This window comes from Elephas maximus, chromosome 3 (genome assembly GCF_024166365.1).
Source record: "Elephas maximus indicus isolate mEleMax1 chromosome 3, mEleMax1 primary haplotype, whole genome shotgun sequence".
Lineage (NCBI taxonomy): Eukaryota > Metazoa > Chordata > Mammalia > Proboscidea > Elephantidae > Elephas > Elephas maximus.
In genome coordinates, this window is record NC_064821.1 from 35,673,237 (window position 1) to 35,688,368 (window position 15,132).

The window sequence follows — 15,132 nt, forward strand, 5'->3', positions numbered from 1 at the left end:
AGACTTTCCCTGGAGCTGGCGGCCTGAATTCAGACATCTAACCTACTGGACTTGAGAGAATAAACTCCTCTTTTGTTAAAGCCATCCACTTGTGGTACTTCTGTTGTATCAGCACTAGATGACTAAGACAGTATCCTTGATGTCATGTCACAACTCGTCTGGTCTTTGGTCATTAGTGTGTAGTGTGTCAGATCTATTCTTGATATGGTCTCCAAATTCAGGTGGGATATACTCAAGGTCGTATTTTGTTTCTTGTGGACTTAATTTAATTTTCTTCAGCTTCAACTTGAACTTGTGTATGAGCAATTGGTGGTCTATTCTGCAGTGGGCACCTGGCCTTGTTCTGACTGATGATATTGAACTTCTCCATTATCTCTTTCCACAGATGTAGTTGATTTGATTCCTGGTTTTCCATCAGGTGAGGTCCGTGTGTACAGTCACCATTTATGTTGTTGAAAAAAGGTATTTGCAAAGAAGTTGTTGGTCTTGCAAAATTCTGTCATGAAATCATTGGCGTCATTTCTATCACCAAGGCTGTTATTTTCCTGCTACAGATCCTTCTTCTTTGTTTCCAACTTTCACACTCCAAGCAGCAGTAATTATCAATGCACCTTGATTGCATGTTTGATCAAGTTCAGGGTAGAAGGGTGAAGTCTGATTGGCTGAGGGGAAGGAGGAACGAAGTGTCAGCTGAGCCTTACCATCTTCTTCACAAATGTGGTGTTCCTGGACCCTGTGGGAGGGAGGGGATTAATCCCCCACTAACTATGGGTAAATGGAGGCAGGTGTGTGGGGTGGGGAGAGGAGAAGCCTGGGTCATTCCAGGCAAAGGCCAGAAAGGATGACTCCTCAGCCATATCCCAGCCTTCCTAACTGATGAGGTCACATCTCCTCCAGGATGACCACCAAGATTTCAGGCCTGGAGAGGAGTCACCCCAGGGTAGAGGGGTGAGCCTCTTAGTTCCCTAGCCCTCCCCAGCAGCACCCCCTCAGCCTATAATCCCCTACTTCCTTTCTAGGGGACAATGCTATCCAATCCCATAGTTTCTGAGAATGAGGGTTCTTTCCTCTCTGCACTTACTTGGGTCTTTTTTTAATCAATTTCTACTTGTATAATTCAGTGACATTGACATTGACTACATTTTCAAATTGTACAGCCATTCGCACTATCTTTTTCCAAATCATTCCACCACTTTTAACAGAAACCCAATGCTCCTAAGCAAAAACTCTCCCTCTCCCCTCCCTCCTACCCCAGCTTCTCCACCACCTCGCCAACATCTATTATTTTCTGTTTTTTTGATCATTGCTATTCTACTGCTTTGGTGTTTATTGCTATACTCTTCCTCCTCCTTCTGAAGCTGTCTTTGCCTCTCCCTCTCTCCCTTTCTTTGTTTGCCTGTCTTTCTCTTCATTCCTTTCTCTTCTTTCCTATTCACTCTACTGAATAACCAACTGCCATCAAGTTGATTCTGACTCATGGTGACTCCTTGTGTATCAGAGTAGAACTGTGCTCCGTAGGGTTTTCAGTGGCTGGATTTTTGGAAGTAGATCGCCAGATCTTTCTTCTGAGGTGTCTCTGGGTGGATTTGAACCTCTAACCTTGTGGTTAGCAGCCGAGCACACTCACTGTTTGTACCACTCAAGGACTCCATTCTACTGAAAACACCATCCAGGCAAAAAACCTTGGAGTCACCCATGACTTTTTTCTTTCTTTCACACCCGCATCCAGTTGATAGCAAACCCTCATCAGCTTATCTTTAAAACTTACCCCAAATCCCACCACCTCTCAGCTGCTCCAATGCTGGCCCAAGCCACAGTTCCGTGGACAGCTGCAGTTGCTATCTGCCTTGCCTCTCCTGCCCCTTTTGTGCCCCCTGTAGTCTGTTCTTAGTATTGCAGCAGAAGGAGCCAGTTAAAACCTAAGTCAGGCCACACCCCTCCTGTGCTTACAACCCTCCATGGCCCCTACCTTCCTCAGAGTCAAAGTAAAAGGTTTCCCTGCAGCTCACAAGGCCCCTCATGATCTGCCCGGTCACCTCCTTGCCCTTGTCTCCTCCCACTCTCCCTCTTACTCACTCTGCTCCACACTGGCCTTCTGGCTGTTCCTTAAGGCACCGTGCAGCCTCAGGGCCTTTGGACAGGCTGTTCTCGCTACCAAGAACCCTGTTCCCCCAGATTAAAAAAAAAAAAAAAAAAAAAACTCAATCCCATTGCCAATTCCAGCTCACAGTGACCCCATATGATACAGAGTAGAACTGGTCCACAGGGTTTTCCTGGCTATGATCTTTATGCAAGCAGATTACCAGGCTTTTCTTCTTAGGTGCTGACAGGTGGGTTTGAACCACCAACCTTTAGATACCCATGTGTTATCTCCAGAGGGCAGGGAATCTGCTTAATTTTGTTCCCTGTAGATCAATCAATGCCTGCACTTTTGTGCACAAGTGTCTGTTTGAACCCCTGCTTTCAATTCTTTTGAGTAAATCCCTGGGATTTTACCCCAGGTGTCTCTTGTTGGAAGATCACAGCTCCTGGCAGGCAGTCCTCTCTCCACAGCCCTATCTGTGTCCAGGTTCCAGTAACTGCTTTATTCCCCTGGCCCCAGGCCACAGAGGTGTTAAAGGCTGTTACTAAGCTCTCGGTGCCGCGATATGCCTTGGAGTTTCCCATACCCTGCCCATAGCTTTGAAAACAGCTCTTTTGTTAAACTCTCTTCAAATTATCCTATTTGAGTGCTTCGTCTGTTTCCTACCAAAATTTTTCTTTTTTTTTAATTGAGGTGAAATTCACATAATTATTAACCATTGTACAGTTCAGTGGCATTTAGCCCATTCACAATGTTGTGCAACCACCATCTCTATCTAGTTCCAGAACATTCTCATCACCCTTAAAGGAAATCCCACACCCATGAGCAGTCACTCCCCACCCCCACCTCCATCCCTGGCAACCGTGAGTCTGCTTTCCGTCTCTCTGGATTTGCCTATTCTGTACGTTTCATGTAAATGGAGTCAGACGATAAGTGACCTTTTGTGTCTGGTTTCTTTCACTAAGCTTGTTTTTAAGGTTCATTCATGTCACAAAATGCATCAGGATCTCAGTCTTTTTTTTTTTTTAATTTTATATTGTACTTTAGATGAAGGGTTACAGAACAAACTAGTTTCTCGTCAAACTATATGACACTGGTTAACAACCCCATGACATAACACTCTCCCTTCTCAACCCTGGGTTCCCTATTACCAGCTTTCCTGTTCCCCCCTGCCTTCCAGTCCCTGCCCCAGGGCTGGTGCGTCCCTTTAGTCTTGTTTTGTTCCATGGGCCTGTTCAATCTTTAGCGGAAGGGTGAACCTCAGGAGTGACTTCATTACTGAGCTGAAAGGGTGTCCGGGGGCCATACTCTCAGGGTTTCTCCAGTCCCTGTCAGGCCAGCAAGTCTGGTCTTTCTTTTTAAGTTAAAATTTTGTTCTATATTTTTCTCTAGCTCTGTCTGGGACCCTCTATTGTGATCCCTGTCAGAACAGTCAGTGCTGGTAGTCGGGCACCATCTAGTTGTACTGGACTCAGCTTGGTGGTGGCCGTGATAGATGTACGGCCGCAGTCCTTTTTATGGCTAAGTCATAGTCCATTGTATGGATATACCAAGGAACCCCAGTGGTGCACTGGTTAAGCACTCGGCTGCTAACCTAAAGGTCGGTGGTTCAAAACTGCCAGCCACTCCACTGGAGAAAGATGTAGCAGATGGCTTCTGTAAAAATTTACAGCCTTAGAAGTCCTCTATGGGGCAGTTCTACTCTATCCTGTAGGCATCGACTTGACTGCAATGGATTATGGATATACCACCTTTCGTTTATCCGTTGGAGTCCATAGGTGATACAAAGGGGTTAATGCCCTTGGTGCTAAGTGAAAGGTTGAGGGTTTGAGTCTACCCAGAAGCATATCAGAAGGAAGGCCTGATGATCTACTTCCCAAAAATCAGCCATTGAAAACCCTATGGAGCACAAGCCTACTCTGATGCACGTGGGATCACTATGAATCAGAGTGAACTTGACTGCAACTGGTTTGGTTTATCCATTCATCTGTTGATGAATATTTGGGTTGTTTCCACCCCTTGGCTACTGTGAATAGTGCTGCTGTGAACATTTTTGTACAAGTATTTGTTCGAGTCACTGTTTTTAATTCTTTTGGACATAAACGCAGGAGTGGAATTGCTAGGTCATAAGGTAATTCTATGCTTAACATTTTGAGCAGTCACCAGGCTATTTTCCACCGCAGCTCACAGTTTTACATTCCTACCACCAGTAGCAATGAAGAAGCAGGACCATTTTCTTACCTCTGCTCCTAAATGTCAGCTCTGAGCTTCTAGAATCCCAGAATAAGCCTCTCCCTTTGGCCTCTGCCCCATTCCACCTTCATCAACTTCCAGGCTTTTCTCTTAGACCCTCTGCCTACTCCAGCCACCTCCTTCACTTCCTCGCCTCCCACTCTGACCTTAGCCTGTGAGCCTGGGCTGCCTCTGGGCTGAGGACTCCAGCAACGTGTTAACCACAGCTCACTCCATTCCCACGGCCTGGGTGCCGTGACCTCTAGCCACAGGTGGCACTCCTTTTGTCATCTTTCTAACTTCACAGCGTGCACCTGTCTCCTCTTCTGGCTCTGAGTCCCTGCCTGTCCTCTCTAGACGCTGCCTGTCCTCTGTGTCACTCTTCCTATCCTCACCTCTGTCCACCGCCTTCCCTGAGTGGCCTCCCCTGACCCACTCCAGTGACACCCATCATCCTCCCAACGCAGGTGACTCACAGCACACTTCTTCTCATGTGGCATCTCCTGAATGTCTCTCTGAACCTCCCATGGACCTTTTAGACTCAAGATAACCCTTGATTCCTCATGGCAGCACTGCTGCTTGGTTCCAGAACATTCTCTGCCTGTGCACTGTTGAGCAGCATCCCTGATCTCCACCCAATTGATGCCAGCAGCAAATACTCCCCACCCCCAGTGTGACAAACAAAAGTATGTCCAAAACCAAACTTATGTCTGTCAACTCCAACTCATGATGACCCCACGTGTGTCAGAGTAGAACTGTTCTGTAGGGTTTTTGAGGTGATCTTTCTGAAGCAGATTGCCAGGCCCTTCCTCTGAGGCACCTTTTTGGTGGATTTGAATGACCAACCTTTTCAGTTAGTAGGCAGGTGGTTAATGGTTTGTGTCACCTAGGACACCTAAAGTATGTCCAAAAAAAATTGTTGTTGAGTTAACTCTGACTCATGGTGACCCCACGTATGCAGAGTAGAATTGTGCTCCATAGGGTTTTCAAGGCTGTGACCTTTTAAAAGCAGATCCTCAGACCTGTCTTTTGAGGTGCCTCCGGGTGGATTCAAACTGCCAGCCTTTCAGTTAGTAGCCGGCACTTAACAGTTTGCGCCATCTGGTACTCCTAAGATATGCCCAAGCATTGCCAAATGTCCCCCGTAGAGAAAATCGTGCCAGTTGAGAACCGCTGAGATAGCCCAAACCAAAAGCAAACTCAAAGAGTGAATTTAGTGTGTTTGTGCTGGGGACCAGGTTGAGCACCCTGCAAACATGATCTTATCTGGGCATTCCCACCTTCATTTTGCAGAGGGGGCATGGAGGCTCAGAGTGGTCTAGCAACTTGCCCAGCGTCACACAGCCAGGAAATTGTGAAGCTGGGATTGGAACCCAGGCCATCTGATCTTTCTACATGATGCTGTCTTGTCCTTGGGTTTTTCTACCTGTTCCTCTCTGGTCTCCATCTCTCTGAGGGCCCTTGGACGCCCTCTTCTCTTCTCCTCTGCTCCCCCACTTCTCTCCTCTTCTGCTCCCTGGAACTCCACATCTCCATCTCAGCCCCAGCCCCCTCCCAGGTCTAGCTGCCCTGCCCCTTGCCCCTGCCTCCCTTTAGCCATGGGAGGGGATCCTTCTCAAACTTTTTTCTCTGGGCTCTTTGTGAATTTCTCAGTTTTCCCAAGTGTCTGAATCCACAGCCCTAGCAAAATAAATTGACTCCAATGTGCTTTGAAACAAATCAACCAGTAGGTGGCTCCTTCCTTGATCGAACACCTTCATTGCCCACCAGATCAAGTCTGGACCGCTTGGACTGGACTGCAAGGCCCTTCACCCTTCATCCCTGCACCCTTCCAGCCTCCTCACCTCTTACACCCCAAGGCCGGTGAAAGCCACCTGCCTGGACACATCCACTGGTTTCTCTGCATCTGAGCCCCGCCCCCTCTCCCCAGCGTCTGTTGAAATCCAACCTCTCCCTCTAGTCTCGGCTCAAATGTCACATCTTTCACGTTGCCTTTTCTGGCCTCCCTTCTGCCTTCTCCAAGCAGCAAGGCTATAATTAATTGTTTTGCCTCTTCTTTACCTTAAAATCCCAGCATTGAATGAGGGGACATCTTTGAAATAAAGAGGTTAAAAAAACCCTCTTAAATTAACCACCTGCTGGGGCAAGTCACCCTGCTTACACTTGTTTTAAAATCCCCTCAAGTTCTCAGCTCTCCCTGTCTTTTCTGGAATGTGAGAACTATGGGTGCCCCAATATTTCAACAACTCTAATTTGGGAATCTTCCACCTTCCCCTCCATCTTTGTCTTAATCCAGAGACATGGTTTCTGATTCCCACCATTCACAATCTTCTGTCTCCATTTTTGCCCCATCTAGGTATTGTCTTTCTGTTCCTTAATTAATAATTTTCTTTCAGTTGTCTTCCACACAGTTCTACTCTAACACACATGTGGTCCCCAGGAGTTGGCACTGACTCACAATTTTTTTTTTAATTTATTCTAAAAGCAAGATTTACATCACCACGAGACTGTGGATTTGAAGTACAGGCTAAGTTTTTTTCTTCTCCTACATATTAAAATAATATCAAATTTAACATAAACAGGAAGTGGATAAAATAGGAAATGGATACAAAATATTCCTTGATGTACTATTTAAAATTACCAGGCTTAACAGCTAAGGGTGGAGGTCACTGGTTGTTCATTGGTAGAATTGTCACCTTCCATGTCAGAGATCCAGGTTCAATCCCCACCCATGACCTGTCTGCCAGTGGAAGCTTTGGTACTGCTAGGATGCTGAACAGGGTTCAGTGGAGCTTCTAGGCTGAGACAAACTAGAAGGAAAGGCCTGGTGATCGGCTTCTGAAAATCAGCCCATGAAAACCCTGTGGATCACAACGGTCTGACCTACAACAGATCATGGGGGTGGCGCAGGACTGGGCAGAGTTTTGTTCTGCGGTACATGGGGTCGCCATGAGTTCGGGGCTGCTTACACTTGCTTTAAAAGTTCTTCAACAGCAGCTAACAACAATAGCTAAGGATACTTGTATCAGACTTTGGGAGCCAGCCAGGGCGTTTTCTCTGATTCAGGCTTGTCACCATTCATTCATTAATTCATCATCTATTCTTGTCATGCAGGCTTTAGCTGCGGGCCTGACATCCAACCCAAATTAGTAGCATTCCCCCATGGCATCGCCCTGTTTTAAATCTCTTCACGGGTGGAAATTGTCTTTCTTTCTTTTTTTTTTTAAAGTTGCCAATTTTTATTTTCTGTTTCAAGGCCTTATTTATAGTCTTATTAAACCTACTTTTTGAATTATTCCTTTTCTTTGTTATGTACAGAACTTCCTTATATTTATGTCTTAAATTTCATCTGACATTAATATTGCTACGCCAACTCTGTTTAATACTTGTTTGTTGTATCTTTTACATCTCTTTATTTTCACTGTTCTTTTGTATATGTATGAGGTCCCTGGGTGGTGCAAATGGTTTGCTCTCAGCTACTAACCTAAAGGTTGGCAGTTCGAACCCACCCAGCGGTGCCAGAGAATACAGGTCTGGTGGTCTGCTTCTGTAAGGATTACAGCCAAGAAAACCCTATGGAACAGTTCTACTGTGTAACACATGGGGTTTCCCATGAGTCAGAATTCGCCGGACAGCAACGCGTTCAGTTTTTTTGTGCACCAGATCTGTGGAACTGAAGTGTATACATATGTGTGGGTGTGTGTATACAGCTAAGGTCCCTGGGTGATGCAAATGGTTTGCACTTGAATACTAACCTAAAAGTTGATGGTTTGACTCCACCCAGTTGGTGCTGCAGAAGAAAGGCCTGGTGGTCTGCTTCCATGAAGAGTAGAGCCAAGGAAACCCTAGGGAGCGGTTCTACTCTGTAACACATGGGGTAGGCATGAGTTGGAATCCACTTGATGGCAACGGGTTTGGTTTTTTTTTTTTTCAGTTTTTTGTAACGTGTACCTGTGACTGTGTTTGTGTGTACTCAGGTACTTTTCTTTTTCTCTTATGTAGATATTTCTTTACTTGTTCATTTCCTGTTTGCCCCATTTTAATGTCAGCTCCATAAGGCAGGGACTTAGCCTGTTTTCATTCTTTATTATATTCCTAGCACCTGGCTCAGCGCTTGGGGGTACAGCGCGAGGTGCTTACTTGTTGCATGCATTTATTCTGAGTTCCACTGGGTGCTGCCCAGCCTTGCACTGGCTGATGCTGGGTTCCCACCTGCAAGGAGGCCCCAGTCACGGAAGGGAGAAGGAGCTGCCTCAGGCTGGACTTGTCAGCTGGAGATTGTACATGGAATGGGCTGGGCGGCCACCACTCTCTCTGAACCAGGACACACAGGATGGGAGGCAGCAGTCAGGTTGGCTGGAAGAAAGGAAAATGAGAGCTCCACAGTAGGTGATAATAGTTGTCAGCTCTTACCTGGTGCTGACTGTGCTAGGTGACATTGAAAGTGCTTGATACACCTTGAGGCAGGATTTCTCCATCTTGGCACTGCTGACATTTGGTTCCAGATCATTCTCGGGGTGGGGGCCTCCTGTGCACTGTAGGGTGTTGAGCACTGCTCAATGAGCAGCATCCCTGGCCTCCACCTACCAGATGCTAATGGTATCCCCCACAGTGTGATCACAAAACACGTTTCCAAGACATTGCCAGATGCCCTTTATTTATTTATTTTTAATTGTGCTTTAAGTGAAAGTTTACAGCACAAGTTAGTTTCTCATACAAAAATATATACCCACATTGTTATGTGACCCTAGTCACTATCCTTATAATGTGATAGCACACTCCTCCTTTCCACCTGGATCATTTTTTTTTTCTTTTTTTCAAATTGTAGTAAATATATAGGTAACAAAACATTCGCCATTTCAACAATCTTTACATGAACAGTTCAGTGACAAATGTCTATTTGGGGGGCAAAATCACCCCCAATTGAGAACTGTTGGAATAGGTAGATAGATTGATAGATGATAGATAGGTGGATGATAGATGATTGATAGGTAGGTAGATACACGATAAATGGATAGACAATCGATAGATAGATGGGTAGATATGGAGGTAGATGACAGACAGTGTCTCTCATGCTAAGACAGGACTTCTCTCACTGCTAACTTTTTGTTCCAGATGATTCTCTGTTGTGGGGCCATCCTGTGCCCTGTAGACATTCAGCAGCATCCTTGGCTCCTTTCCACTCTGTCACTAGCATTCCCTTCCTGTCGTGACAGCCAAAAGTGTCCCCAGACATTGCCAATGTTCTCTGGGGGCAAGGTTCACCTCTGGTGAGAACTGCTGCCTTTAAACATTGCAACGACCATCTGAAGTGGCACACAGGAACCCTCTGCCTCCAGAGTTGACTCTCTGACCACCTTGAGATATGGGTTTGCCCTTGACCTTGAGGCCCAGCTCTGTCTCCACAGGCCCGGTGCTGCTCTAGGTCTGCCCCACCCTTTGTCCCCTCCAGACTAACCAGCCCTGGAATCAGCCCACCTGCCTGCTCTGTCCCCAAAGCCAGGTCTGAATCACCTGCCAGACCCCAAGTTGTAATTTCATCAGGAATTTATTATGTAGGACTCAAAAGCCTTTGGGATAGTCATCATGGTGACTGGGGTAATCTGAACCCTCTTGCCTTCCCTTAAACAGCTCTGATGGTTTACTGTGGTTTTAACTTTGGGGGTCATTGAAAGGGTGGCATCATCTTCTTCCCATAGCTTCAGGCTTCCCACAGTCTCATCTGGCCTCTGCCTGAACCCCGATATTCTCACCTCTTCTTGAGTATAGCCAGTGCCTCAGTTTCCCCATGTGGGCCTTCACAAATGGCTGGAGTCTTTGATCTCTCCAGTGCCGTTTTTTACTTTGACAGGTATTTCCTGGATGTCTGGTAGTTGGAGGCCCTTTGTTTGGCCCTGGGGAGACAGCTGGGGAGACAGCGATGAGCCGGAGACCAGTTGCCAGTCTTCCCAAGTGTCTGCCAACCTGCCCAGGTCAGCTGAGGCCCACCCATCTACCAACAAAGGAATGGGATCTCTGCCCCACGTCTGGGGGTGGGGCTGGCTCTGTATGGACACAGCTGGAGCAGCTGGGCTGGCCAGTGACAACATTCTATCTGGAGGGTCAAGGTGTAGGGGTGCGGTGAGGGGTGAGCAGAACCAGAGTCTGGTGCTGCTTGTTGAGGCTAGAGGGTTTCCTGGAGGGGAGAGGCTGCTGGCTGGGGAGTGGGCTGGGCCCAGGATCCTGAAGGGTTCGTTCTCAAGGGCTGGTGAAATCTCAGGATTCCCTTGGCGGGGGGGGGGGGGAGGGGGGGGGGGGGGGGGAATCAGAGAAGGCATCTGGGGTCCAGTCGGGCCCCAGGGGTGCTGGCTAGGGACCCCTGGGGGTGGAGTGGTAGGGCTGGGAGCCTGATTGTTTGGGACTTCTGGGTCCCCAAGTTTTTGACTCTGTCTCTCTCTCACTTTCTCTATCTTTCACTTTCTGCATCTCAGCCTCAGTCTCTCACTTTCTGTTCTCTCTCCTGGCCTCCGCGTCTCTGTCCACCTGGACCTCAGGTGGGGGCCCCGGCCCCGCCCGGCTCAGAGGCACGCAGGGCTCAGGAGAGGGGCCGGGCCGGGGGCGGTCCGGGGCGGGCCTCGCGGCACGGCCGGGCAGGGTTAAAGGGCCAGCCGCCGACAGCGCTGGTAGAACGAAGGTTGCGGTGCCGGCGGACCCAGACTGAGACCCGCGGGGTGAGTGTTCCGGGAGGGGAGGTAACGCGAGCAGGGTCGCGGCCCTGGACGGTAATCCGAGAAGGCGCCGGGCTTGGTGCCCAGAGGGTGCGCATGTCCCGGGACAGTCGGGGGGTGGGGGGCGGACACAGCCCGGTGGATGGGTGTGTCTGAGACTGTCCTGCATTTGCGCATAGTTTTTGCTGCCAGTGCCTCTGTGTGAGCCTCTGAGTCCTGGGTGTGTTCTACTCCCTGGGTGTCGGTGGTGGGAAAGGACCGCAAGAAGACCCTCCCTCCACATCAGGAGGACCCCTCCTTAGGGCTGGTTGGGGTCACTGGATTCCACTAGCCCCATATTGCCTAAAGGGGAGGGCGTGCGCCCAAGCAGTAGGGCTTATGCTTGTAGTCCAGCGCCTTCAGGGACCCTCTGCCCACCCCGCTTTGCGCCCTGGCAGAGATTCCCAGCCTGCCAGAGCCTCCAAGCGCCCTTTTGTGAACAGAGGTTGCCTCTCCCACCACTGGCCCCCAGAAGCCCTGGAGCAGGTTGCCAGGAGATGTGGATGCTGGAAAGGCGATGCTCCCTGTTGGGGGGGGGCGGGGTCTGGACCACGCCTCTTGGACCAAGGAGTGGCTGGGCTGCCTTGGCCGAGGCCCACCTACTGGGGAATCTCAGACTCAAGGTGGAAGGGAGACAGAGAGGAAGAGGCTGAGAGCAGGGTGGTGAGGGCTGGGCTGGGGCTGCTTAGCTCAGGGCTCCCCACCTGGCCTCTTCCCTCTGCCCACTCACCCCAGAGCTACATGTGTAATCCATGCAGCACTCACCGGATGAGCAGTCCCAGGCTCAGGCCTCAAAGGGCAGCAGCAGCAGCTGGGGCTGGCTGGATGCTGGGAAGCCCTGCTCCCCTGCACCCTTCTCCCCTCCCCAGGGTATGATACTGAGGCTCAGAGACGGCAAGCAGTTTACCCAGGGTCACAGCCAGAGCTGACAGCATCAGGCTCCTCTCCAAGTACTCCAAGCTGCCGGCTAGCCCTGCAGCGTAGGAACCTCCCCGAGTCCCCCCAGCCATCCTCATTCTACAGGTGGGGAAATCAAGGCCCAGAGAAGGTAAGTCTGTGTCCGCGGGCAGCCACTGGGGGAGCTGGGATTTGAACAAAGCAGCCTGCTGTGACCTCCAAAATCCTGGGCACTTTCCGATGGCCGCAGTGTCTCTGTACAAGCCAGCTTGGGTTTCTGAGCAGTAACATTAGCTCTGGGCTGGTGGCCGGCAGTGACCTGGGTTGGTATCTGAGAGAAGGGCTTGGATGACCGAGGAGATGTTCAGAGAACGGGTCACCATCTCTCCTCACTGGTGAGCTTTAGACCTGACTCTCCAAATCCCAGGTGACTGGGAATAAGAGCCACTATGATGGCAGCACACATAGAACAGGCGGTACCTTGGATGGAGGGCTTGTTGTGTGCCAGGCATTGAGCCAAGTATCTTTATCACAGCCCCTTGAGGTGGGTCATATGATTCCTGTTTCATGGACAGGGCACAGACACTCGCCTTAGGCCACACAGCTAAGAGACAGAGCTTTCTAGAATCTTGTCTGGTGCTCACATCCAGTGTGAATGGTGGGGAGAGATGATCAGCTCTAAAATGACCTAGACTGGTGGTGTTTAAATTTGTTCTGCTGGGATCCCCTTGGGTCAAGGAAGGTGCAGGCAGAAGGCCAAAATATGCCAAAAGTGGTGCTAGGGTGTCCCCTTTTTTTCTACTTGACTTTGCCCTCATTAGTCATAACCGTCAAAAGGAAAGATGTCACTTTGAGGACTAAGGTGTGCTTGACCCAAGCCATGGTATTTTCAATTGCCTCTTATGCATGAGAAAGCTGGACAGTGAATAAGGAAGATTGAGGAAGAATAGATGCATTTGAATTATGATGTCGGCAAAGAATATTGACTATACCATGGACTGCAGAAGAAGAATGAACAAATCTGTCTTGGAAGAAGTACAGCCAGAATGCTCCTTAGAAACAAGGATGGTGAGACTTCAACTCACATACTTTGGACATGTTATCGGGGGACCAGTCCCTGAAGAAGGGCATCATGTTTGGCAAAATAGAGGGTCAGTGAAAAAGAAGAAAACCCTCAATGAAATGGATTGACACAGTGGCTACAACGATTGGGCTTAAACATAGCAACAATTGTGAGGATGGCACAGAGCTGGGCAGCTTTTCATTCTGTTGTCTATAGGGTTGCTATGAGTCTGAACCAACTCAGAGGCACCGAATAACAACAACAATGTCATAACTGCCCCCTGAAATTCTTTCTCAGGACCCCAGGAATTTGGAGTGCTCAGAGTGGGTGGGGCTTGGCACTTTGGGGGAATGTACGTGTCTGGGGCTGGGGCAGCTCTTTGGTGTTGAGGGACTCAAGGAGTGCCATGAGCTCTGGATGGGGGAGGGGGGCTACATTGACTACGGCCTGGGAGTAGAGTGAAAGGAAGGGCTGAGTTGTAGGGCACCGTGGTAGGCATCGGGTCTGGCTCTTTCAGGGCTGCAGCCATCCACGTCCTATATTTCTTCTGATGAGGCCACACACCTGATGTAACGAGTCCCTGGCCTGTGGCTGGGCCAACCTGACAAACCTGCGTCCCGTGGGTGTGGGCCTCACTGGGGAGCCAGTCACCTGGCACCTCCACAGCCAGGTAATGCCGGCTCCAGCAGGGTGGACGGGGGTGCATTTTCTGGGTGGGGCTGCTGGAGCCACCTTCCCTGAGTGTCTGGAGTGTGATTTGGGGCCTGACAGCCACCCTGTGTGTTCCATCTCCATGTTTCTCTCACTTCTATAAAATAATAATGACATAATAATACCAGCTAATATCTTGTACACTATGGGCCAAGCCCTTTCTGTGCCTTATCTCATAGAACTGTCTCAAACAATCTTTGGAGGGGAGGGCCTGCCATGATTAACCCATTTTACAGATTGGCAAACAGAGGCTGAGGGTGGCAACTGAACTCATCTAAGGCCTCTTGACTGGGTAGAGGCAGACTGTCATTTGAGTCAAAAGCCCACGTTTTAAAGGATGATGCAAACTCAAAGCAGCTTCTCATATTATTTTGAATTTTTTAAGTTGAAGGATAATATAGGTGTGGGAAGTCCACACCCCAGAGGTGGATAGCCCAGGAATTTTCACAAGCTGGACCCACATGTGTCACGAATACCCAGATCATGAAGAGAATAGTTATCAGCCCCCCTAACCTGCTCCCCTCATCTTTATTTACTTTTTAAAAAATTATTGTGATAAAATATATATAACAAAAAATTTACCACCTTAACTATTTTTTTCCAATGTATGTATTTTTATTGTACTTTAGACGATGTTTCACAGTACAAACTAGCTTCTTATCAGACAATTAGTACACATATTGTTTTGTGACATAGGTTACTAACCCCATGACACGTCAACACTCTCCCTTCTTGACCTTGGGTTCCCTATTACCAGCTTTCCTGACCCTTTCTGCCTTCTAGTCCTTGCCCCTGGTCTGGCATGCCCCTTCAGTCTTGTATTGTTTTATAGGCCTGTCTAATCTTTGGCTGAAGGGTGAACCTCAGGAGTGACTTCATTGTTGAGCTAAGAGGGTGTCCGGGGGCCATAGTTTCGGGGTTTCTCCAGTCTCTGTCAGGCCAGGAAATCTGGTCTTTTCTTGTGAGTTGGAATTTTTTTCTACATTTTTCTCCAGCTCTGTCCGGGACCTTCTACTGTGATCCCTGTCAGAGCAGTCAGTGGTGGTAGCCAGGCACCGTCTAGTTGTGCTGGACTCAGTCTGGTAGAGGCTGTGGTAGTTGTGGTCCATTTGTCCTTTGGACTAATCTTTCCCTTGTATCTTTAATTTTCTTCATTCTTCCTTGCTCCAGATGGAGTGAGACCAGTGAAGTGTCTTGGATAGCTGCTCACAAGCTTTTAAGATCCCAGATGCTACTCACCAAAGTAGAATGTAGCACTTTTTCTTTATAAACTCTGTTACGCCAATTGAGCTAGATGTTCTCTGAGACCATGGTCCCCACAGCCCTCAGCCCAGCAGTTAGGTCCCTGAGGGCCTTTGGATGTGTCTATGGAGCTTCCATGACCTTGCCTTGGACAAGCT

At 48.8% G+C, this 15,132-nt stretch overlaps 1 protein-coding gene across 12 annotated transcripts in view; it reads left to right on the forward strand.

The window, feature by feature from the left end:
• The window catches only part of LOC126072303 (ultra-long-chain fatty acid omega-hydroxylase), a 97,673-nt gene that overhangs the window by 30,348 nt on the left and 52,193 nt on the right, over positions 1-15,132 (forward strand). For 9 of the 12 annotated variants that reach the window (XM_049877263.1, XM_049877256.1, XM_049877253.1 and 6 more), the window contains 2 exons: positions 10,167-10,287; positions 10,786-12,109. The gene's annotated coding sequence lies outside the window, so the exon portion shown is untranslated. Of the gene's footprint in view, positions 1-10,166; positions 10,288-10,785; positions 12,110-15,132 lie in introns of those variants that run through there. The other 3 variants (XM_049877254.1, XM_049877261.1, XM_049877262.1) reach the window with 3 other exon arrangements.